Genomic DNA, 26643 nt, shown 5'->3' on the forward strand with positions numbered 1-26643 from the left:
CCTCGTGGGAACCAGCTGGGCTTGCGGTTCTTGCGCTGTGTGAGTGCTGCTCCTGCAGCCTCGTGGGTAGGTCTGGGGGCCCCTGGTGTGCTTCCGATGGTGCCATGCTGGAAAAGGAGCAGTGAGTGTAAGGGTGCAGAGGTAAGACTCTGACATGGAGGGGTCATGGTGGGTGGTATAAACTTTTATTCAAGTAAAATAAAAGAAAAGAACACCCTATCTTGCCCTAATTCTAAGAGGGGTTTCCTTGCCTCAAGCAAAATAAATAGTGTCCCAGTCAGGATGTCCAATGCAATAAGTCCAATGTCCAATGTCAGAATCCTAGCTCTGTCCCTCACACTTAAAAGTAAACTAAAAAGTGGTTTCCTGTCCTTTTGGTCCAGAGGAATAACTCCATTCCTCTGGACAGGCAAAGTTCCTCACAAATAGGAATGTCTCTCTTCCCCTGGCCTTGTTGAAGCTTTATTGGCAGCTAAACAAAAATATGGGGGAATGTCTACCTTCCCAGGCCTGGTTTAGACTCTCTTGACAGTTCAACAAAAGATGGGGGAATGTTTCCCTTCCCCGGCCTTCTTCAGGCTTAGTGTCCAGTGTATTAACTGTTGGGGGAAAGCCTCCCTTCCCCAGCCTTGTTCAGACTTCTAACATAGTTCACAGGCTTCTTCTCTGTTTACTAGGGTCAACGACCCTGGTTGACATGGGATCCGGTCATTTTTTCGAATGCATTTTTTTGAATGTATTATTTCTTTATTTAATATGTTTTTTTGGGGTTTTGTAAGTTAAAAAAGTGTTAATAAAAACAGGGGTTTAGGGGGGAACCCCCATAAAAAATTAAACAAAACATTTGAACATTTTTTTCGACAAAATGGTGTCGAGAAAATGGCATTTGAAAATACGTAATTCGAAAAAAATCACTATAAACCGGTCGACATACCTGGTTTCCTATTACCAGGCACTTTGACGAAGAAGAATAGCTTAGATGCTCTTCCATGCTGTAGTGGGTCCCTGGCCCTGGTTGGCAGACCTGGTTCCTCTTACCAGACACTGTGATGAAGAAGTGTAGCCTGGATGGTCATCCAAGCTGAGTGGGTCCCTGACCCTGGTTGGCAGATCAGGATTTCCATGACCAAGCACTTGCCACAAGGAAGGATGGTTTGGATGCTCCTTCAATTTGTGGTGGGTCCCTGGCCCTGATTCTCATCCTGGTTTCTTGCTTTCATATACAGACTTGGTTTACTCCCCTGCCAAATATTGTATTCATGGGTATTTCCCTCACAATACTCTTTATCACAGTTCTCCTTATGGTTCACGGACAAACTTGGTTTACTCGCCTGCCAAGTACTGTTTTCATAGGCATTTCTCTCACAGTTCTCTTCATAACAGATCTCTTTATGGTTCAGCTTTCGTGGTAGTCCTGGGTCACCCCCTCCCAAAGTACTGCCACAAGGACGATTAGACCTTATTGTCACTTGATATATCCTTTTCTCATTGGGGTCCCACACCCTATTCCCTTGGTTACCGTCTCTTGGTAAAGTCTCTCTTAGTATAACATTGGATTTGTCTTCTCTCTCCCCTTTTTATCCACTATGCTTCGGAGGGTTTCCTGCACCCCCCCCCCAGACATCCCAACCATAGGCTCAGCTATGTAAGTACCTTGAGGAATTTTGTTAGAGCTCATCAGTCATTTGTGTGTGTCCCCTTGACCTTCTTAGCTTTGCCGGCACTCTGGGACTCTTCCTGGCTTCCCTAAGTGGCTCCAGACTTCTGTACCTCCTCTCTTGCAGAACCACACTGTCTTACTCTGCTGCTCTATGGGCGCTTCCCGCAGCCAGCCTCTCGGTTTCCTCAGCAAATCCCGTAGAGACCACACCTTCAACGTCTATGCGATGTGGTCTGCTCTTGCCCTCCCCGCCTGTGAGCCTTGGTCCCTCTCGCGGTTCATTCTACAGTGCATCTGACACTTGGGTAAGTCCCTCATCAGTTTTTATGTGCGCTCTGTTCAAGGTCTGCAGTCAAAAGCTAGACACTGCACATAAATTCTTCTGCGTGATCCGTGCGGATCCATGCCTCCTCCTCGTCTCAGTCATTTCCTGTTTTGGATCTTCATAGCAGTTATACATAATCTTCCTTGTCTCAGTCCTCCCTACTTCCTGTGTGTTACAGAAGTATATTGGATTGGAGGATACAATTGGAGAAGTTGGGGTTGAAGGAAGGACATAGGGATTCCGTGAATACTGGGTTCTCACACCATAGTCATCGCTGGTCCCACAGGGGGTTTCCTCTCCCATGAGATCCACCCACTGAGTAGTACCCCCAGGGGGGCCATCGTGTAGTGGCCTCAGCTCATGGGAAGGGGCTCCCCCTATGGAAGCAGTGACAACATTCTGAGATTTGTCACACTAGAAATAGGTCCAATAAGGACTACTGGGCTGAATAGGCCAGTTATGGCCTATCAAACATGACCTTTAGACTCACAATGAATACAGTGCAAGTGTCTAGAATGGTTTTTGAGGAATTAACTAACGCCATAGCCCATGCGAAGGCATTTCATGCAAGGTTGGAAATGAGGCGTTCCACTTTTGCTCGGTTTGTAGTGAAGTATAAAGACTTAAAAGTATACTGTACTACACAGGCATCGAGAAATGACTGTAAATTCCGTAGGTCACCTTGGAAAGGGGTTGTTCCATGGGTTGGGAATTCCTAGTTGTCACCAATTGCCTGAGGGTTGCGTTTCGGCTTTCAACATTTGGACTTCTATTGTAAGAGCCTGAAAAGCTGTCACCAATTGTTGTAGCTGTTCCATGACTCCAGAATACAGCCGTCACAAACTGTAACGCGCAGAACAGGTATAGTCACCTCTGTAGCCAACAAAGTGTCCCCAAAGAGAACTGGGGGAACACTGTATTGTTTCCAGGGAAGCTGACAAGGGAAACCCAGTAGCGACAAGTAGTAAGGTTCGAAAACTCCCACTTCCTGAAGAGTCCAGGGATGAAGGTCAGGGAAGGAAAGAGAAGCCCAGGAAGGAACTGAAGAGATGACTGGACAGAGGATGGAGCTGGAGCCCACAAGGTGGAAAGGGAACACGAAGAAAGAGAAAGGGTTCTTAGAGGCTACAACCAGGGGTAGAGACAGAAAGAAGAGCATCCACTAAGAAAAGACAGAATGTTGGGTAGATAGTTGCCAAGATGATCCCACACAACAAGTATCCAGCCACCCCTTTCAATTCCAGTGTTCATAAGGGTGAGTTTAAGGCTGAACAGACTCAGGAAAGGAAAAACTACTAGGTGAGATAAGTATACGTTTTTGAGAAATGCTGGAAAGAAGATAGAGAATCGGCAATGGATGGAAATTGGGTATTAGTTAGGTTTTCTATATTCTCAGCTTCAATTGGATACTCTTCTATAACTTCACAATAAGCCCACCGCAAGTCACATGCATGTGAACATGCTGATATTCAAGCTCTTATATTACAGAAAGGAATAGACCTGGTTGCTTGAGACACAGTAACAACTATTATAATACATGGGTACATTTGTTATAGAACAAGTACTTGTCATAAACTGGGAGTCCTACTGTTACCAGAAGATAACCCCCACAATTCCAGCTGTGAACTCCAAAATGGCTTTCTTGATCAAATCCAGTGTAAAGGGCAATTGGGAAAATTTGAGGTAAAGGGGGAAAGTTCCCCACATGAACTCTGTAAACAAAGCTCAAGGCTATCATCATGATAAACTCATTATAGACCATTCCCTAAAGTAATAACAGCACAGGTTTATACTTGATGTGTAATCCCTATTGGTTTATCACCAGAGCTACCAGCGCAGATTACTAGGATTTAAGCATCAAATCTTCTGAAAGGAGAACAAATTCTGAGGGACTTTTAAGAGGTATGAACATTTTGGAGGCCATGTGCAAACCAGAGAGTATGCTTGCAAACAGACCAAGATCAAAGGCTGGCAGGAATGTATGCTGTTGCTGCCAGTATTAACACAGAAGGAATAATCAGAACTCCCTGCTAACTCCTTTTATTGAGTGGTTTCCCTGTTGTAAAAGAAAGCTAGCATGTTGTAGAAGAAAATGCTATTTAAGTTGGCCATCTTGGTTTGGGAATCCAGAACATCTCATATTGGTCTGTAAGTGCCAGTACTATCGAAGCTGAAGATGCCATGTCTCTGTTCACTGTGAGGGCTTTGCCAGGCACAGCCACTGGAAAGCTGTTGTGGCTTGCCAACATTCCTGAGATTAAATCCATATGTTAGTTGAGTTAACATTAACACAGACTGAGATTCCGAAGTTCCTTTGGTCATTCGATTTGCACAAAGCATTTCTGTTGAACAAGCACTAGTGCAGGAGCACGACTAACACATACATTTCTTTTAATTATATTACTGATTATGGGGGGAAACAAAGATGAACACACTTAGTAAACATGAGAAAAACTCTTTGTGATATGAAAAACACCTAGGGTAATCGAATGCGGCCCCAGTCTGTGCTTTAGGCCTCAAGTTACCAAAACAAATATGCCCCCATAGAAAAACACAGCCCAGTAGGTATTACTTTCTCGTGCCATGGTGGAGAAACCAGAAAATCCCTGCAGTCACTGGGGGTGTTGCTGCAGTGCTGAGTCATTTACCACAGCCGTCACTGTGCATAGGCCTTGTTGTTCCATGTGATTCAAGCAAGCAAGTTGCAGACTGACAGCAGTGCTGGCGGGGAGGGCTGGTGCCATCAAACTCACTCAGGAACAACAGGAAGGAAATGACCAAAAAGGTTAAAACATACAACTAAAAGACAAATGGAGAACAGGGGTAATGTTGGTGTCCCCTATTGGATGTATGTGGTTTGCTCACAAATTATATATCCAATTAGATTTCACCTGAAACATTTTGTTGTTGTAGATTTTGCCTTGAATATATGCGAGGGAAGACTCCCGCAACCCCCCATAATGCCCCAAATTAGTTAGTACCCTAAACCCACCCCCCACATATATTTGGGGAAAAATTCGTTGAAAAGAATTTGATATAATCGAATTCCATTAATTCTCCAGCAGCAAAACCTCCCTATCACCCTATTTATCAAAAGGCACTGAAAGTGAAATAAAAAAAGGAATCACACAGGTGGTGCCAGCAACTTCCACCATCAGCACATGCAAAGAGTGCCTGCCCAGGAGATGGCAGGCAATAGGGGATGATTGAGGAGTGAGAATGGGAAAGTGCCAACAGAGGTGGACAATAGAGCAAAAGAAGTCAGGGAGACAGTCCTGAGGAGAACCTGGACGTATTTCCACGGAGGAAATATGTTCCTCAAAAGGACCTCTGCAGTAAAATGACCAGACACCATTGCTACACCCTGAGTCTTCAACAGTGAGAAGCTGAAGGCGGATGGGAATGGGTTTTATATCCTACCCTCACCCATAATGGTGTCCATTGTTTTCTGGTAAAGGTAGACCATAATGTTTGAAACTCTTTAACCACAGTGCCTGCTTCTTCTAGAACCTCACTTAGTAGCAGCAAACTCCTTGCTGATAACAGGAAAAGAAAATGTTTAAAAGTAGTACATAACTTAAACCAGGCACACAATCAGAATTTCTGGGCGTCCATTATTTGTCAGTCCTTCCCTCTCTTGCTCCTTCCCTCTTTTGCTTAGGCTTCTACCACTGGCTGTCAAAGGAATAGCTCAAAGTCCTTTTGGTTTTAAAGGACCCCAACAATTGTTCTTTGCGCTTGTGGTAGGCCGTTGATCTTTCATTGTAAGGTTGTCATTCTCCTTGTGATATGAAGTCAATAAACCTGATCCATTAGACTTCAGTTGATTTTTGCCCAAACCACGAGGTGTCTGGGAATCAGCAAGCTTAGCTTTGTTGGTTTTGATTAAAGGCCATGCTATGCTCTCCCAGCACTCTGATCTCACCCCCTTGGACTGGCCTCTATGCTCTCAAGACATGCTTTCTCTCATCCCCAACAACACACAACGCAGTACTTCTCCCCTCCCCTCTTGTCTCCACCTCTTCTGTCTCTCTTATGACCTCCTGCTCCTTCACCTTCTCCCTATCTCTGCTAGCCTCCTTGAAACACCACTCACTCAGCCTCAGTTAAATTCCACACACTTCCAAAACACTTTCTGCACTATTATACTCCAGCCAGCTGTCTTGCGGGCCCTGAGATAGACAAACGTTTCTCATCTGGGGCTTTGCATTGTGCAAGCGCTGTAATTTAGTATGGTGCTATTAGACTACAAAATCCCCTGCTGATTTCCATCTGTGAGCATCTGAAAATTGTGGTCTCGTCGCCCTCCTTTTCAAAGCTGGGGACCGACACTTTGATCTCACTTGCTTACTTTCTCTGTCTGTTTACCTTGCTGTTGTCCATCTTTCTATTTCCATTGTAAGCAATGGCAGGTCTGCACTCACTCCGGGCTTCCTCCCCATGTAGCAGCTTTACCATCAAATTGGTAGTCTTTGTTCAAACCAGGGGTCATTCTTTGATTTGCTGAGTTTTATGGCTCATGCTTGGCCATCCAATGAACAAGAGACCACGCCCGGAGCTGCATTGACCCCGCAGAGAGGGGCAAGGAGGTAGCCATACGTGGCCGGTGGCCTCTGCAGGAGGCCCCCCTCCGAATGCCATCCAAGAATAAGCAGACCGAAGGAAGCCGGAGCAGAAAGTGATCAACACGTGGCTGGGGGTCATAGCGGGAATCCCTCCGCCCGACAGCCGCCAGGGGCTTGGGCGCAACCCCCGCCACGGTTGTGTGTACAAAGCTGCCAAATTAACTCAGGAGACGGGTCAGGAGGTAAGGAGAGGGGGAGGGCCCGGCCGCTGAGTGCAGCGATCCCCACAGACACTGTCCAAACTGCAGCCCAGCATGCATATAATTGCCAGTAAAGGACGCTGCTCGTCCCACCCTCCCCTTCTTCCCTCCCAGATCACACAGCTATAGCTGAAAGGCAGCAAGACCCCATTGAGTTAGCAGTGCAAGCCGCTGGACAGTCTACGCAGCGGGGTGTCACCAGAGGGAGGAGGGGGGCCCCCAGTTGTCACTCAAAGGTGGTCGGCTGGCCTCCCCCCCTTTCCACGTTCTTGGTCCACACAAAGAGGTCCAGATCACCACTGGCAGAGCCCGCGGAGAGAGCGGGCGACTGAGGTTCCCGCATATTCATCCCTTCATCCCTCTAAGGGGTGAGTGGGGATCTCCGCTCCCCCCCACAGCTGATGGCAACTATGAGAACAGAGCAGCAGACACTCAACGGTTGGGGTGAAGAGTGCCTCCACTCTGCAAATGAAAACCAACACCACCGCACCATAGCAGCAGGTGGCAGAGAGCAGAAAAAGAAACAAGTGCCCGCTATTCTTCGCCTCTTCAGACAGAAGTGCAGAGCTCCTCGCTTCTCTCCGGTGCTGGATCCTCGACAAGCAGCCGGCCAGAGTCTACAGCAGGCTCCCTGCAAAGAGGGCTGCCGGATTCCACAAAGGCCTACCCTGCAAAATGTTCCTTTAGAACAGATCGCCCTTAGTAGCAGCAAAGCACCCCAGCCCAGTCGAATCGCTCCATAGCAATGCCCATACACAGAGGGCAGTAACATACGGGAGCGGAGAGGCGATCCAGCTGACTATCCCTCTCTCCCATTGAGGTGCCCGCGGAGGACATCACTGGAGTGCACATTGCCGCTTGGAACGTGGGTTTGCGGCGGGGGTGGGAAGGGAGACTGAAGCTCCCCGGCAGTGTCCCCAGTGGAACGATAATCTCAATTTTCAGAGGTTGCACAAAGGGCAACAGGCGCATGCAGAGCGCGATTGATCCTCTAACGGCTCAGAGACTACAGGAATTTAGACGAGGCCATGCTACTATGGCCACTTCCCAATCCCAAGAAACCCCCCTTATCCCTGGGGGAGACCAAGAAGCTTCTGCTAAAGCGGATGTGCGCCTATTGCTCAAGGAAATTCACTCATCCAGGAATAGCATGACCACGACAGTCTCTGCCCTCCAAGAGAAAGTACACAGGATAGAAGATAAAGTCAAGGCTTTGGAGAACTATCAACAAACAGCTTACATTCTGGAACCGAAAATCGAACGCCAATTTCAAGATTTAGAGCAGAGAAACCGGGAACTAGAGGCCAAGGTCGATGATTTGGAAAACAGGGAAAGGAGACCGAACATCAGAATACAAGGCCTCAAAGAATCTCCCAATGAGACGCCAGCGAACCCGTAGAGAAGAATCAAGGCTCTGATCACAGATCTCCTCCCTACCCCCATAACTCCAGAACTGGAATTTGAAAGGGTTCATCGAGCAGGGGTCCCCCCTGGCGGTCCACGGTAGGTCCTCTCGAAATGCCTTCACTACAGACACAAAGTCGAGATTGTCAAACATGCCATGGAAAGAGAGTTAGTCGATTTTGAGGGCTCAAGGGTGAAAATCTATCAGGACTTATTAGCGGGGACTTTGGCCCGTAGAAGAGCCTGAAGGCCCTTGACCTCCTGGCTTTGGGAGCACAACACGAGATATAGATGGCGTTTCCCCTTCACACTCAGGTTCACCCATGCAGAGGAGGAATATAGAGTAGTTTCAGGGGAAGAGGCTACCAATGTATTAAGAGGGCTGCAAAACAAGGGAGGACCAATGGACGACGAAGAGGTACCATCCTCGTCGGAACCAGCCAGGAAACAATCCGGACCTGGATCACAGATGGCCCGTTCCAAAAGCGGGAGGACATTTATCAGACTGAACACCCCTTAGTAAGAAGACCCGAAATTACAACAACAATGAAACCATCGGGCCTGGGGATGAGCGAATGTTTGAGGCTCATCAAGGCTAAAGGATGTGATAAGGCTCGGCCTACTAATTAGGAACATAACCCTTTGCTGCCACAGAGGAACCTTTCCTCCCTCTGCCTCCCCAGAGCCTCATTGCATCGGAAAAGTCAGGCTGGGCGCACAAAGAGGCCAATATTATGCACCCACACAAACCATAAGTGTCCAGAAGCAACGTTCGAACAAATGGTTCCCGGGGCACACCCGTTGTGTGGCCCTATGTTAATTCCTAGAGCATCTCCAACATTTGGAAGATGCATTCTTATTCTTCTTCTTCTTCTTTTATTTTTTCTTTTCTCTCTTTCTTTTCAGAGGGTAGGAGGGGGGTACAAGAGGGTCTGTTCAGGGGTTGAAATCGGGGTGGGTGAAGGGAGAGCTGAAGCTCTGAAAAGCCGAGGCATACAGTCCACTTGACACCGTCCGTATAGGGACCCTGAATGTCAAGGGCTTTAACTCGCCACAGAAAAATACATGCTGGTCAAAACGTTTCAACAGGCCAAATTAGTTGTCCTCTTTGTGCAGGAGACTAAATTCAGATATAAGGAAGAATTCACCTTAATGGGCAGGGGCATAGGAGGGGTACTATGGGCCTCTGGGCCGGAAAAGAAAGGGGGGTAGGGATCCTTTATCGCTCTTCCCTAGAACTGCAAATATCGCAAACACACAGACATGTGGGAGGAAGATTCCTCATAGTTCAGGGGTCAATCAGGTCCAAAGATATAGCCTTATGCTCTATGTATGCCCCAAACTCCCAGCAGCTGGTTTTCTGCAAAGACCTCTTCGCTCAGCTAGACAGATACAGGATGGGTTCACTAATATGTGGGGGGACTTTAACCTCTTTATGAATCCAGACTTAGACTGGAGATCCTACAGAGAAGGCGCCCGTCCCCCAGTAGACAAGAAATCCTTTCATGATCTGATCATGGATCATTTTTTAATTGACGCATGGAGGACCCAAAACCCACTGGATAAAGCATACACATTCTATTCTCCTCCACATCAAACCTACTCCCTCATAGATCACTTCCTCATAGAAGGAGACCTAGAACACCTGTTTAAAAGCGCCACTATTAAAGTCGTGGAATGGTCAGACCACAACATGGTCATGGTAGACCTTGATATAGGCACAGGTAGGCATATAAATAAGCTATGGACGTGTAATGACTCGTTATTCAGGGACAAACTCTTTAGGGAATCACTAGATGAGGAAGTTCACAAATTCTTCAAAAGTAATTACACAGGAGACATCTCCCACAACACGATATGGGAAGCAGCGAAGGCGACAGTCAGGAACCTGCTAATAGTGCAGGGAGCCTCCGTCAAACGAATCAAACTCCTCAGGGAAACCCAACTCAAACAAGACATAAAGGATAAGGAAGCTGCCCTGAAGACTGGGGGGAGTGACACAGCCGAACTTAGAGCTGAAATCAGGGGCCTCCGGCAGGACCTGAAAGAGGTCTGGCAGGATAAGGCCCTGATTTACCTGAGATATAGCAAGAAGAGATATTTTGAGAAGGGGGATCAAGCACACACTTTGCTCGCAGCCAGGCTCTGGAAGCTGAGAGCCGGGGGGCCGTCCTCAAAATACTCTCCCCTTCTGGAACCACCTTGACCGACCCAACTGAGATCACAGCCCGCTTCGCCCAACATTACCAAAAGCTCTACACCTCTGATTGCAACCCCTCACAAGAGAGCACCTCTGAATACTTGGCCAGGATCGCATTCCCCCCAATACAACCCGTAGACCGAGATAACCTGAACTCCCCTATAACCCCAGAAGAGGTTGATCATGCCATATTACACTTAAAAGTGGCGTCCGCACCAGGTGTGGATGGGTTTACACCAACATATTACAAGAGGTTGAGGAGTACCCTTACCCCACTTCTAGTTCTTCTGTTCAACGACAGATTATGGCTACAGGGATTGCGCCACTATTATTTACGGAAGCCAGGATCATTGGTATACCTAAGGAAGGGAAAGATAGGTTAGACTGCGACTCGTATAGACCAATTTCTCTACTAAATGTAGATGCATAAATATACGCAAGCATACCAGCCAACAGACGAGGCAAGGTCTTCCCTCAGTTAGTCCACAGCGACCAAGCAGGATATGTCAAAGAAAGACAGGACACGAACAACATCCATAAAACATTAGACCTAATTGCTGCAATTGATGCACACAATGTCGACCCCACACTGATCTCGATGGATATCGAAAAGGCTTTTGACCGGGCGGAATGGCGCTTCATGACACAAGTTCTGCAACACGCCAGCCTGGGTCCTGAATGGATACTGGGCGCACAGGCGCTATATAACAATACTTGTGCCAGGGTCATAGTTAATGGTGTGGCTTCACTGCACTTCACACTAACCAGAGGGATGAGACAGGGGTATCCCCTTTCTCCATTAGTTTTTGTTTTAGTCATGGAACCCCTAGCCCAAAACATCAGAAACAATAACAGAATAAGGGTTCTAGAAAAGGGCAAACAAAGATTACAAACTAGTCCTGTTTGCGGACGATGACCTGGCTTACACTACACATCCTGCGCTATCCATCCCAGCACTTCTGGACAAGATGGAGGACTATGGGGTACAATCAGGGTTCTGCCTAAATCGCAGCAAGACAGTTGCCCTCCCCCTAACGGAAGCCACTCAACAGCCAAGCCCAAGCCCAGTGAACTGGGGTCTCAGAATTACACGGGATAGCATTCGCTACCTAGGGGTGACAATAACTAGAGATCTTTCTGAACTATATCAAGCTAATTATAAAACGCTCTGGACCAAGATTCAGCAAAACTTGGAAAACTGGGGGAAGCTTAAATTGTTCTGGGCAGGTAGGTTAACTGCTATAAAAATGAACATCCTGCTGTGCCTTTTGTTCCTCTTCCAATCCCTCCCCATGGCACTACCAGACTTGTTCCTTCACACAGCCAAAAGTGCCATGTTGACCTTCCTTTGGGAAGGGAAAAAACCTCGGATTGCCTACAAGACTCTGATCCTCCCCAAAGAGAAAGGAGGCCTGGCGTACCCCGACCTCCACGAATACTATAAAGCATCCCAATTACAGATCCTGGTTGATCACATCCGAGAAAGGAAAACCAAACAGTGGGTCCACCTTGAAAACAGTCTCTTTGCCCCAGTAACCCTGGGCGAATGGCTTTGGGCCCCCCTCAAATCCATCCCAGCTAAGGCAAGAAACCACCCAGTTCTAGAAGCCTTGGGGCCTATATGGAACTCTAAAAATGCCTGCATGGCGGGGATAACATCCTGGCCCTCCCCTCTGAGCTGCATCTTGGCCACCCCCATTAGGGACTCTATCATAGACCCAATCCACTTCCAACCACAATACTAGTAGGGTCTGACCCGGGCAAGTCAAATGTGGAGAGACAAGGTCTTCCTGACCAAGGAGGACTTGGAAACGTGCAGCACGGCCTGAGCATTAAACCTCTCCCTTATCTGCAATTGAACGGTGTCCTCACTGATGCATCTTTTGAAACCATCCTAAATACCCACCAGGGCACGAAAGGCCTCATAACAAGAATATATAGAGCCCTCCTAGACAGAGACTACCTTCCACCACCACACAATAAAGAAAGTTGGGATGAAGTCCTAGGATGTGAAGATAACCAAGAAGGTTGGGAAACAATACATAAGGCAGTTTCAAAATCATCCATAGCAGTTCAGTATAAAATGCATAACTGCAGAATCTTAACGCAATGGCATCTACCTCCTCAACGCCTAGCCAAAACGTATAAGGGAATCTTCCCTTACTGCTGGAGAGGATGTAAGCAAATAAGCACCTACTAGCATCAATGGTGGAGCTGTCCTCACATACAGTCGTACCGGGAGAAATCCTCAGGTGGATCCGTCATATAGAGGGTATAAATAGGGAGCTCTCCCCTCTCTTGGCTCTGTTTGAGGTCAAACAAATAAAAGATCCATACCGGACTCTCCCCCACATGCCCAGAAATCTGCTTCTGGCAGCACGCCTTACAATAAGGTGGAAAGCTAACACACTCCCCACCAAAACAGAATGGTTGCATAAAGTGTGGTAGACCTATGAGATGGAAAGCCTCACAGCATTGCTCATGGAATCTCACACACATATAGACACGCTATGGCTCCCCTTCCTGGAATTCTTCAGAGAGGCAAACACCACGCACTGACTCGTTATGCCCTTGCCGAAGGCTGCAACACCATAGACATTGAAGGAGCGCATCCTGTGGGCGGTGGGAACCCCTGAGCCTGTTACTCTTCCTTTACTCATTTTCCCGCATAGTGAAAGCTGTCCTCCTCGAGATTTATGCCACATGGACACTCTGCTAGTCATAAACTCTCAACCATATTGCCTAGCTTCTCATCGGACTGGACATGGAGGGCGAGGGGAGGGCACACGGAGGGCGGGAGGGGCGAGGAGGAGACTGTTGTTCTGAAAATTTTTAAAACTACATTTTGTTGATCATATACAGTAATGGTTATATTGCTGGACTTGGTGATGTCCATGTTATGTTTTTGTTGATCACAATACAAATATATATATTTAAAAAAAGGCACATCCACGTCTGTAGCAGCAAGGGACTTCCCACCCAGATAGCTCACATGGGAAACCTGAGTTTAATGTGAAAAGAGTACTGGATTTTAACAGAATATGAGGAAGGGTTTATTATCTATTAGATTGGGTGCATTATGGACCTGAGTGGCATTCCTGGGAAACAGCTTCCAACATTCGAGACCCTGTCTCATATGATACTTTCACACACAATATCCACCCCAGCAAGTCTTTTTTTATAGGGGCGATAGTGACATAGTCACCCTGGGACCTTGGAAAAAGGCAACCGCAATACTAAGGGGCAAATGAGGGAGCAGAGTTAATAGGTACCTGCGGGCAATGGCTGCACCTCACAACATTGACATATCTGACCCCACAATGCTAACACTGCAGACACACTAACATACTGGGTAACTCTGGGAAGGCCACCACAGATCCTCAGCTGAAACCACACCACATACACAGCAGACACAACAACGCACTAGAGACTACCATGAAGCTCACCAACTCTTTCCCACTTCAAGATCATGCAAGAACTGGATTATGGGGAAATCTTGTGGGACTTCATGGGTTGGGCCCATATAAGGCCCCGCCTAACAGCAATACGTGCCAGTCGTTCCGAGAAGCCTGCCTGGATAGATCAAAGCACCCTTTCTGCTCCAATGCAAAGGTTAACCTGAGGACCCTGCATAGAGCTGTTTTGGACCCTTCCGTGCTGCATCTTAAGACCACAACTTCACGATTAGCGTACAAGATCTGATTGATCATTTATACTCATATTAGTACTTCACGATTGAGAACTCACCTGGATTCCTTGTTGGAAGTACCCGGAAGCTCCCAGCTTCTCCCTGTAAGAAAGAAAATAACATTTTAGCAAAGGAGCATTACGTGCCACTCAAATTGCAGATTGCGATTGAGAACTCAGCTGGATTCCTGTGAGAGTACTCGTAAGCTCCATGCTTCTCCCTGGAAGGAAGAAATGAAAAGTTAGCATAGGAACAGAACTTGTATTTAAGCCGATTTGAATTTCTTTAAAGGCAGTGCAATGACACTGCAAGAGCGCAACGAGACTACTGCAAGCTGCCATGTGGGGTGATCTAAACCATCGCTGAACATTTGGACATATCTTCTGTGGATTGACACCAACAGACACAGGACCCCAGTCTTGGAGAACAAGAAAAGTGGAAGATGTTCAGCCATTGCTGGTCAAGACGGAACAGGAACACTCCGTCCAAATAAACAGGTACCATTAATTCTAGGTGGATGAAAAACACAGACATGAGGCAGATTAGTGGGGATCTTTATCTTGTCATTTCAGGGGGCCATGGGCTAGAAGACATCTGACCCAGAGCAACACCAGTCACAAAATACCACAAGGCTGTTGTGGTATGCCTTGCAGCTGTTGTTTGGTCAGCCAACAGGGATTCCTTTGAGCGTGGGGGGAACTAACATCAATAGTATAGCCAGTGACACCCCTGGATGCTGCCGTCCAGAGAGGATGTTACAGTGAAAAGGACTAAAACTGTGTGGCGGATTAGGGCTGTGATGAGGACTAGGGCTGTGATGAGGATTAGGACTGTGATAAGGACTAGGGCTGTGATAAGGACTAGGGCTGTGATGAGGAATAGGGCTGTGATGAGGATTAGGGCTGTGATGAGGATTAGGGCTGTGATGAGGACTAGGGCTGTGATGAGGATTAGGGCTGTGATGAGGATTAGGGCTGTGATGAGGACTAGGGCTGTGATGAGGATTAGGACTGTGATAAGGCTGGGACTAGGGCTGTTACAAGGACTAAGACATGTGATGACAACTAGAACGAGGGCTGTGAGGAGTAAAAGGTCTGTGAAGGATTGCCATTTGGCAAGGGTGTAGAAGCCCTGCTTTTTTCTTTATTAATAATAAAATGACGCTGCATAAGAGAGTAATTATGCGGCATAATGAATACATTCCCCAAAATGCTGTTAAGCGCTCACTGCAACAAATTAAAGCTGCTGGCCAAATAGAGAGCGGGGTTGGGTGGGTGGTGGTAGAGTGAACAGGAGTTGGGTGGGGTAGAGAGAGTGGGGGTAGGGTGGGTGGGGGTTAAAATAAATGCTTACTAACCCTTAAACTAAACATAACATAGAGTATAGCGCTCCTCGGATATTCTAGTGGTGCTTATATAAGTAAAGTAGACATGCTAAAAAGTGCCCACAAAGTACCATTAAGCGAATAGAAGCCCTGCTCAACCCTACGTCCTATTAAGAATGAAGTGCTGGTTCTGTAACTCTGTTCTAAAATGCATTGCACATCCGAAGGTTAGGACTAGTACTGGGCCATCCAAAGTGTTGAAGTCATGCTTAGGTTGGAAGTTCTGGTACTGTATCAAAAAGTGTGACAGAACTGCTGACAACTATTGCACTTCACTAGCATGGAGAGAATTACAATTAATGTCCCATCAAACGAATATATTTGCTTTACTGCGAAACTGAAGTATTGTACGATTAAACAGATCACAGTTAACAGCATGTTATTCCAACTTTTGCAGACCTACTGATAAGTGTTGGTTTTGCCTCATTAGGATTATGGCAGCTGTGTTGAGAAGGGATTGTATACATTTATATTAGGCTTTTCGAGAAAGGAAGGGATTAACCCATGACATGTGTGGTTGCTCTCTGTGAAAAGTGACCGCCCTGCCCGTTTCTATGTGTTGTTACTGGCAACTCTCATGCTTGTATTATGTTCTGTACTTCTTTAAAGGTGAGTGGGGAGGGGCGTGGCTAGCCGGAGATGCCACAGGATGCGACTCCGCTGAACCCCTGATCGCCGATCTTAATACCCCTTATGGAAATGTAAGAACCCTGAAATTGCAGGCGAGGGTCCCCCGAGAGTGAGAGACGGTCCGGACCGCCTCTGGAGCTGTTTGAGGCACAGAGAAGGAGTAAACGGAGCTCCGAACTGAAGTGGAGAGCCGCTGGAACCACGATGGCGGCGCGAGATCCCACACGGAGGAGGAGCACATCTGATGAGATCCAGTGTGGTGGCAGAGGGAGTGAAGAGGCCCAACAATGGAGAAACCCCCGAGAGGAGTGGCGGGCGGACGAGTCGGGAGGAAAGTATTCGGCCTGCCCGCATCGGACCCCCAGACCCAGAATAACTCGATGCCTGCAGGCGGGTCATGGTGCCTTGGAGGGTGTCGGAGTGAACGATGGCAGGCGGAGGCCGGCGCATGGGCAAAGTTAATGGGGGGAACAGCGCTGAGTGCCAGCTGGGGTGCTGTGCTCCCCCTGATGCAGCGGAGAAACTGCTGGAGGTGCAGCAAGGACACTGCAGCACATCATAACGCAGTAGAGCAGAGTTCCACCCTCAGGCATAAGCTCTAGTCACCATGACCCGCGGAGAAGTGAAGGGGGAGAACGTAATGGGGGAGGAGCCAGTATAAACTGATAGGATTGCAGCAGCTGACAGCATTGAGTCTCTAACCCTTTCTGTTATCACTGACAGCAGTGATAACAGAAAGGGTTAGAGACTCATACTGCTGGCCTGGGGGCTTCGGACCGAAAGTGAGTAGGGAGAAGAGCTGGAGGAGACCCATCCAAGGAGGGCACGGAGGGGGAGAAGACCCCGAGCACAGGGACTGTGCGGCAGGAGAGTAAAGGGTGCGTATTCCGGACCCAGGGAGTGAACGGAACGGGCGGCAGTCCACCGAGACCACTCTTAGAAAATCAGCAGCACAAAGTTCACGGGGGACAGGATACCGAAGGGGACAGGCCAGAGGAGAGGCGCCCATGAAGGGGCTGTGAGTTTGATGGGCCTTGCATACACGTGCGGCCAGTAAGCAAGGAATCCAGAGGCATTTCAAGGTGAGAGGAACATTAATTCTGCTTAGGCGCCTAACAGAAGCAAGGAGGGGAGGGGGAGCCAGGAGTGCTCGCCCCACACAGATAATCACATACGGGATTCGCCTAAAGGGAGAAAGTTAAGGCCACACACGCGGGATTCCCCAAAGGGAGAAAGTTAAGGCAACAATACACGCAGCCTGCAAGCATGGCCAGCAGAAACCAAGGGAAACTCAAGGGCCCACAGTCAGCAGACATCAAAACACTCATGATGGGCGTTAAGACCCCGAAACAGGCGCAACAGCAGACAAACGCACAGATCCATTCTCCACCGGGCACCCCTCATAATGGTGGACGACCCTCTACCCTCAGGAGATCTGATCTACAAGACATGCTGAAGGAACTCAAAAAAGATATCAAAGAAAGTACAGTGGACTTAACAAAGGCCATATCAGACAATTAACAAAAATGTCATGGCGGTAGAAAGGAGAGTGGACGAACTGGAGTCCCTCACATGTGAGCAGGGGCACGAACAAGAGACACTGACACAACGGGTGGAGGCTCTGGAAAAACAGATGCAGTATATCCTAGACAAACAGGAGGACACAGAAAACAGATCAAGAAGGAATAACATAAGGATCAGGTGGATTCCGAAAGCAATTGTGGATCAGGACCTAGAGGAGAATGTGCGCAGCTTGTTCCAATTTATTTTGGGTGGAGAAGGCGATCAAGAGATAGTACTGGATCACACCCATCGTGTGTACTCGGCATGGCAGCTAAATAGAAACTTCAGACCAGACGTCCTAACTAGGGTACACTTGTACCAAGTGAAGGAAGAGATCATGAGGGAAGCCCGTAAGCAGGAGCCGGTGAGGTTCAGTAATACATTGCTGGCCTTGTTTCAGGACTTGGCACAGGTGACGCTGCTTAAATGGAAAAGGCTGAGAGTAGTGACAGACTGGCTCCACTCCAACAAGGTCCATTACCGATGGAGCTTTTCAAGTACCTTAAGATATGAATGGTGAGGACCTCAATATGCAATCTTCAGAGAAGAAGAAATGGCCTCTATCTTAAATTGAGTCTCTGGGGGAGAGTGAATGCCATCAAAATGACATCAACACCGCGAATCAACTATGTGCTCAGTGTGCTTCCCCTGGACGTAAAGAAGGGCCATTGGCGGAAAATTGAGAGTTTAATCCAGTCTTTTCTCTGGGAGAACAAACAGCCACGCCTCAGCTTGTGGAAATTGCAGCTGCCCCAAGACTGTGGAGGTTTGGGGGTTCCTGACTTTGAGAATTATCATTTGGCCTTTGGAGCCAGGCATCTGGTTCCATTTATTGAAGATTCGGAGGATGTTTGGACGCTGGCGGAATCAAGTAGTTCTTCTCCGTTGCCGCCTAGGGCCATACTGTCCACGGTGGATGGATCTGGTTATCGCTCATTTCCGCCGACAAGATTCCTGAGAACTTGTTGGAGGGAACTATGGAAGAAAAGTAAGCGTAAGGTATGTGATAATGATTACATCCCTATCTGGTTGAACCCAGGTATTTTGCTGAATGGGAGGCCGCTATTGTGGTTGAACTGGCTCCTGAGTGGTGTACTATGGTTGAGTGATCTGATGGAAGACGGCAAATGGATCAGCTATAGAAGACTTTCACAAATTAAAGATCTCAGAGACTGTACAGTGGGTGAATACAGAAAATTGAGAGGTTTGCTGCGGAACCAGAGAACTGTTGATGGCGGTGGTTGGCAGTTATGGCTACCTGAATATAAGACATTAGGTGGTATGGCGTCCAAAGTATATAGAAATCTGAGCCAACAGTACACGCCAGCAGAGGGGTTGTTAACTAAGTGGTCTGAGGTCCTTGGCTCTGATATGACTGTGGAGAGGTGGAGGTGTCTTTGTAAAAACGTAACTCTGACATCCATTAATCTTGGAGAACAATGCCGCCAAATCAAAATTCTTAATAGAGTGTTTTGGACTCCCCAGAGACTTTATGCGAGAGGGATGATTGACTCAGAGTCCTGTTGGAGGTGTAAGCATGATGTTGGCTCCTTTGAACACTTGATCTGGGACTGTTATGAACTGAGGACATTTTGGAGGAGTGTCACTGAAAAGATTAATGAGGTTCTATTACTGCAAGAGGATTTTGATTATAACACTATCATCTTGGGTGAGGATGATGAAGTGGAAGATCTCACTTATCCACAGAAATGCTGGTTTTTTAGGGCTACAAATTCTGCGAAAAAAATTGTTTTGAGAAAATGGAAATGTGATGAGAGACCAACCTGTTCAGAATGGGTGGAGGACTTGAGGCAAGTGGCCAGAATTGAGAAGGTTATCCTTCGCAGGAACAAAAAGTTGAAATTGTTTGATGATATGTGGGGTGGGTTTTTGGATGACATGTGATAATAAGTTGGCCTGTTTTGCTTTTTAGATTCTGTGAAGGTTGGGGATGGATATGGGGTGTGGATTCTATGCAATGAGTTCTACGATTACAATGATGATAAGTTTGTTGCTTGTATGTTTTCTATAAAATTCAATAAACTTAATAATAAAAAAAAAAAAAGGAAAGGGGAGAGAAGGGACAGTCATCTGAATCGAATGGGGACCAGTAGGAGGGGAACATGGTTCTGCTGTCAGGAATTACCGACCTAGAAGAACAGGTAATTTGTAGCTTAACATCTGGGGACTGGATCATTTTGGTGGTGAATCCGCACACACAGAACCAAAAATATTTTTATATTTGTATTCATATTTGGCACTCATCCAGGCTGCATACTGGATAAAACCATTTACATGTTCCTATCTCTCTCTTAGGAACAGACCAGCGTTTGCTCCCCAGAACCTACACCAAGGCCATTTTTTCACTGTTCAGCAACAGTGGAAGTTGAACCTCACCTTCAACTTTAATCCATTCAGGTCAGTCTCTGGCTAGCGCAAGCCACACGTTTGAGTATTCTTTTTAACTCTCTCTAACAGCCGGGGGGGCGTTTCAATTTTAATTAAACTGTCTTTGTTTTTATGACATGCGAATATCCCGTTGTGCTTTTTGTAACAACACCATAGTGTCTTTATTACACTAAATCCATCCTCACTTGATTCCTCCTTGTAGGGAGACTGGGTTTTCACCCTTGAAGAAGGCGTTTTTCGCCGAAACGTCACGGGACCACACACCATCTGGCTCAGATATGCCTGTCCCCACACACCATCTGATCAATATCTAGACATAGCCCAAAGACTTGGTTACCTCCCTCAAGAACTTAACACACCTTGGAAACAACTACCAGGATGCTCTTTGTAAAAACCTAATTCTGGTTTACTATTCACAGTTGCACGGCCTATGTGATCATAATTGCTGTAACAATTGCCTTGCTCTTATGTTCATGCACTAGCAATTCTAGGACCATGTACAAATAACTTGAAAAGTGTGTCTTAAATTTGCTTTTTGTTTTGTTCGATTTTCAATATGTTTGCCATCTTGAAGGCAAGTGTTGTTCATAAAAATTACTAAATATTAAGGGAAACTGAACCCCTATTTCCTCTTGTGCTTTGACCTTAGTCAAATAAATAAGCTAAAAGTCAACCTTGAGATTCTTTTTTTATTTATCCCTCGGCTAATCCTGAGTATACAATGTTTCTGATATTCAGCATGTCAATTGAGATAATCTTTGCAGAAAATTAAAATGCAAATTGAAGTAAATGTATGTGGCAGGACGCCACCATTTTGTTTCAAAAGTCAGGAAGAAAAGCACAAGGGAGACCAATGTGGCCTCAGCTGAAAGGGAAAAGCAAACAGAAAACAGTTGGGGGAGAGGGCACTTGTGGTGGTCAAAAATGGAATTTGTAAGAGTTAGAGCGATGCTACCTGGTAAATTTTAGGGGTTAATGATGTTGATAGTGGCGTAGGAAAAGGGGGGGATCGAGGGATTGGACAAGCCCTCAGTACTCTGGGCGAGGATAAAACCCGGTGGTCGAGGAAGTCAAGTTTTTGGGTCTTTTGGGAGTAGCGAGGGGAGTTCTTCTCACAAGTTTGTGGTGGGAAGGGGGAGAGTTTTGGTGGTATATGGTGAGCAAATGGCTAGTCGAGGGTTCGGAGGGGGTGAGATCTTCAAAGGTTGCCGTAAAGGGAATAGGATGACTGCAGATATCCATATGGTGTCCATGAGCATCCAGAGGTTTAATCCCCTATCAAATGGCACTCGATCCTGCATTGCCTGGTTGAGTTGCAGGCCTCAGTGGCCTGGCTACAAGAAACCAATCTATTGGAGAAAGATGAAATACGCCTCAAACACAAAATCTCTTTGAGTCAATTCTTTGCCTCTAGTGGCGCAAAGAAAAGGGGTGTAGCAATTCTAATAGCAAAAGATGCAATTGTCAAGTGCTTTATCCATAAAGATCCAGAGGGGAGATTCCTGGTGGGGGGGCTAATAAGAAGCCAACTGGTGACACTGGTGAGCATATACAGGCCGAATGAGCATCAGGACCACTTTCTAACTAAGGTATGGAAGAAAATCGCAGTGTGGTGTGTGGGGTAGGTAATAGTGGGTGGGTACTTTAATTGCGTCATGGACCTACAGATGGACAAAACCCTCCCACTATCACAGACTGATGGCAGGAACAGGTTGGCGCTGGCTCAATTCCTTAGGGAACTACATTTGATAGAAACATGCCGTTTTTTTAAATCTCACACCAGTGAATACACTCACTACTCAGCGGTTCACGGGGGATTCTCCCTAATTGACATGATTATGGTCTCAGACACACTCATACCCCATGTAACAGAAATAGAAATTGGGGGGCGGTTTCTCTCAGACCATGCACCGGTGGTGCTGTATTGGGAGCCCCTAGAGGGCGCACCAGAACTGCGGAAAGCATGGTGATTAAACCCCCTTATTCTGAAGGATCCAGTGGTGAGGGCATATATGGAAGACATGTTGAGGCACTTCTCTTCAAAGAGAATAACACAGAGGGGATGAACTGGGGAGTGGTGTGGGATGCAAGGAAGGTGATAATAAGGGGGGAATTTATTCCATAAATGCCCGGTATATATGAGAGAGAAGGAAAGGGTGAGAGTAACCCTGGAGAAGGAGGTTGGGAAAGTGGAGGCCTTACACAAGGCAATGGGATCAAGGAGGCTGTGGAGGGCCCTGATGAAAGTCAGAGCTAAATTAGAAGCATATCTGGCAGAAAGAGCGGCACAACTAGTAATCCGTATTAAACAGACATGCTACACCAAAGGGCATAAGGCAAACAGATTCCTAGCAGCAAAAAAGAGGAAACGACCGGATGAAAAATACATTTAACGTTTGAGGAATGAGGAGGTGCAACTACGATGGGGAGAGGAAGAAAAGCGAGAGATCATGTATAAATTCTATGCTAGAACCCTAGCGGGGGAGGGTGAAGAGGATCAATAAAAATTCTTGGAAGGATGTGACATGCCAAAATTGACAGAGGAAGACAGGAGGGAACTGGAAGCTCCTTTTAAGGCAGAGGAGACGGGGAGAGCAACAAATATGCTGGCGGGGAACAAAGCTCAAGGCCCTGATGGGTTTGGGAATGAATATTATAAAACATTTCAACCAATTTTAGTAGGCCCATTGACAAAACATTTTAACCTCATTAGGGAAACAGGGAAGGTGTCTGGGAACATGGGACCCTCCATGACCATCCTGCTATTGAAACCTGACAAGGCTCCCACCCAATGATCCATCTATCGCCCAATTTCACTACTCAATGGTGATGCCAAAATATACTCGAAAACATTAGCACTTAGACTGATGAGGTACCTGCCTAAAATCATTCCCAAGGATCAGGCGGGATTTATAATGGGCAGACACACCCATAATAATACTCGCAGGGTAGTGAACGTGATAGATTTGGGGAAAAGGACGAGGCAGAAGTTCTCAGTGGTAGCGTTAGACGCCTCACACGCATTTGATACAATGGATTGGAACTACCTTAAACTCACACTCTCCCATTTGGTGAACTTTCAGACCCCTTCCTTGAGACTATATATGAATGGGAAGCAATCGGAGCCGATAGCAATACGGAGAGGTACGAGACAGAGGTGCCCGCTATCCCCACTAGTTTTCACTATGGCCATATAGCCACTGGCGCATGCATTAATGTCGGACCCAGCAATAAAGGGTGTGGTGGGGGGAGGAACAGAACATAAAGTGGCATTATATGCCGATGATGTACTTTTGTTCTTAAGAGACACGGGGGAGTCACTGCCTAAGATGGGAAATTTCGCTGAGGCCTCAGGCTTCCGGACTAACTTCCAGAAGTCAAGGGCACTTAATATCTCAGAGGAACAGGGTGGGGCGAGGAGAGGAGTCGGGGGAGCACATTGGTATGGGAGGAAGAGCATCTAGAATATCTGGGGGCAAAACTGACTCCCACACAGCAGGGGAATTATGAGGCCAACGTCCCGGGTCTTCTGAGAAGTCTCAGGGCAGATTTAAAAAGGAGGGACATGCAGGAGCTGTCCTGGTTCGCAAGAATAACAGCGGTCAAAATAACGCTCCCTCCCAGATTTTTATCTGCAGTGAATGCACTACCGTTGTGGATTCCCCCCAAACTCATAGCAAGGCTCCAGAAAGAGATATCACATTTCATCTGGGGGGTCGGGGGTGGCAAGAAGCCAAGGGTTGCCAGAAAGATTCTGTTCAGGGTCCCGGGAACGGGGGTTTGGGAGTTCCAGTGATGTCCCGTTACCTTGCGGTGGCCCAGCTAGCCCCCATGCTGCCCTGGTCTTCAAGGTATATAGAAAGAGGGGGATGTGAGCTGGAACTGCAGGCGACGAGCATTCCATTGGGGTATCTGGGCTTCCAGAAGGCTAATGTAAGGGAGGTTGGGGGACTCTGCTGGCCTACACAAGAAACACACTCAGGCATTGGGACAAGGCGTTGGGAGTGAGGAGGCTCAGCCCGGGGAAGGGTACCCTTAACCCACTGGGTCAAGATGGTGAATTCTAGAGGGCCATCCAAGATGGCCGCCTTGGCCTGAGCTCCCGCAAGCACCCTGCATCAATCCTTCATAATCCTGCTGTTTCTGCATTGCTCAGCCCCAATTCCTCGCCCCCTGACTTACCGGTCTGTCCAGCTGCCTTCCAGTGTTTTTCGGACGAAAATCGGCCATACCACGCCGGATTGAGCCCCCCGAGGCCTTAGGTCCGGGCCCAGAGCATCTGACCTGCCGGGGTAAAGAGCGTGGCGCCGTGGCCTACATCCAGCCAGCGGACCACATTGGCCACGCCGCGCCGCTGAGGGACCCCCTCCGCTCAACCAGAGCCGGGCCCTGCGGGAGGGCCAGATCCGGAGCGCCGCTCCCCCGGGGCGTGAGCGGGCTACGAGGTCCAGCTTCCACGTCATCATCGGCAGCCGCCCGACGCCCCGCTGGGCCCCCCGACGAGCCACCGGCGCTGGGAGAGCGAGGCCGGAAGATCAGCGGCAGCACCAGGTACCGGGGGGAGGGGATCGCGCGCCGCGCTGAAGTTGGCCCCGGCCCGAGCCACCCCCCGCCCACTTGCCGCCTCGGCCCCGGGTCCTGGCAGCAGCCCCGGCCGCGACGGGGAGCTGGAGGGAGAGAGGAATCTCCACAGCACACGGAGGCGTCGGCCCCTTCGCTCCCCCCTGCTTCAGTCTGGTGCTTCTGCCCGACGCACTGGGGGTGATCCTGCACCCCTCCGAATCCCTCGGCACCTCGATGGTCGCCATATCGCCTGCCGGGAGAGCGGCCAGCACTGGGTCGCATGCCACTTCATCCACCTGCTGAGACTACGGCGCCATTCCAGACCGAGCACAGCGCTTGCTACCTCCTGAGACTACGGCACCACTCCGGGGGGAGGCCAGCAGCAGGCACCCCTTGCAAATCACCTAACGCCTAAATCAAACCATCTCAGCCCCCCAGCGCAATCAGAACGCAGCCCATTCTACTAGCGATCTACAACCCTGCCAGAATCGTACAGCCAGACATCTCATACCCTGCCCAGGCAACACTCCACAATATACAGAGACTCCAGCACAAAGTGCCCCCCCGGATCCATACTTGCAATGGGGAAAAATGACAAGTCCCAGAGGAAGTTAACTTTCGAAGGTGGTGCGACCCCAAAAGCCCCCGCTCAGCGGGAAGACCAGGCTTCCGCCCCCAGCGGGTCGCCCCCGACGGAGTCAGAGGGTAATGCATTTGAAATAAAGGAAATCCTGTTAGACCTGAAGGCCGGCATCGGAAATCTCAACAACAAAATGGACGGCCTCGCCTCCAAGGTAGACCTCCTTCAACACCGCATTGATACCCACACGGAACGTCTAGACGAGGTCGAGCAAAGAGTGTCAAACCTAGATGATGGCACATCATCCCTCTCATCCAAAGTTTCGCAACTCGAGACCCAAATGAAGGCAACAATAGCTAAATGCGAAGACCTCGAAGGTCTTTCAAGAAGGAACAACATAAGAATCATCGGGGTGAGAGAACAGCAGCCGCAAGGTAGAATGGAGGAGTTTGTGGAATCACTCTGTGCATCACTCTTCAGTAGAGAATCATTGTCTTCAATGTTCATAGTGGAGAGGGCTCACAGGATTCCGTCGACCCGTCCTGTCCCCGGCGCACCACCTAGACCAATCATTGCCAGGCTGCTTAACTACAAAGACAGGGACACTATCCTCCGCATGGCAAGGGAGAAAGGAGAACTGCTGCATGATGGGGACAAGATTCACGTTTACCCAGACTTCTCTCCCACGGTCCAAACCCAGAGGAAATCATTTACTGCCATCAAACAAAGGCTCCGAGCCAATCAACTACCATATTCGATGCTCTTCCCGGCACGACTCAGAGTACAGCACGGAGAAAGGGTCCATTTTTTCCAATCACCCGAGGAGGCACGTATGTTTCTAGACCGGATAGGCTGCCCAGACCCAAATTCTAACCGGCCTAGGCCCCAAAGAGACAGAAACATCAGGATTCCGCCATAAGCCGGACCGGCCAAGGGCGAGCCGGAAAATTTCGCAAGATGACGCATTGGAAACAGGCTCAACACACAGTGAGATTAACGCGGGGTAGGGAAGCTTGGAGGGCCCCAGGCGCCCCTAGCACAGCACCAGTTCACCCCCCCAGGATTCACTCGGCTACCAACAGGTCTCGTGGCTGAGTTTCTCGGGGGTTCAGTTCTACAGCGACATGGTCTCCACCTGTTACGCTGATTGTTTTAAAGGGTTTGAGTGGGTTCTTTCTGTGGGCCAGTTGGGGGTTGCCCACCTGGAAGAGAGATACACCACAGGCTTGGGGGGGTTTGACCTCAGACGGGGCCCTCATGGTTTAGCAGGAAAGCACAGCGCCTCCCCTCACTCTCCGTCTCCTAGGCAGATACCAAAGTCGTCCAAGCAAATGAGTCACAAAGCTATCAGCAACTGGGCCAGCAAGTCTCCTCTCAGTGCCTCCACACGGCCAGCTGCAGTAAACAGAAAT

This window comes from Ambystoma mexicanum, chromosome 4p, assembly GCF_040938575.1.
Source record: "Ambystoma mexicanum isolate Mex_15411 chromosome 4p, UKY_AmexF1_1, whole genome shotgun sequence".
Classification (NCBI taxonomy): domain Eukaryota; kingdom Metazoa; phylum Chordata; class Amphibia; order Caudata; family Ambystomatidae; genus Ambystoma; species Ambystoma mexicanum.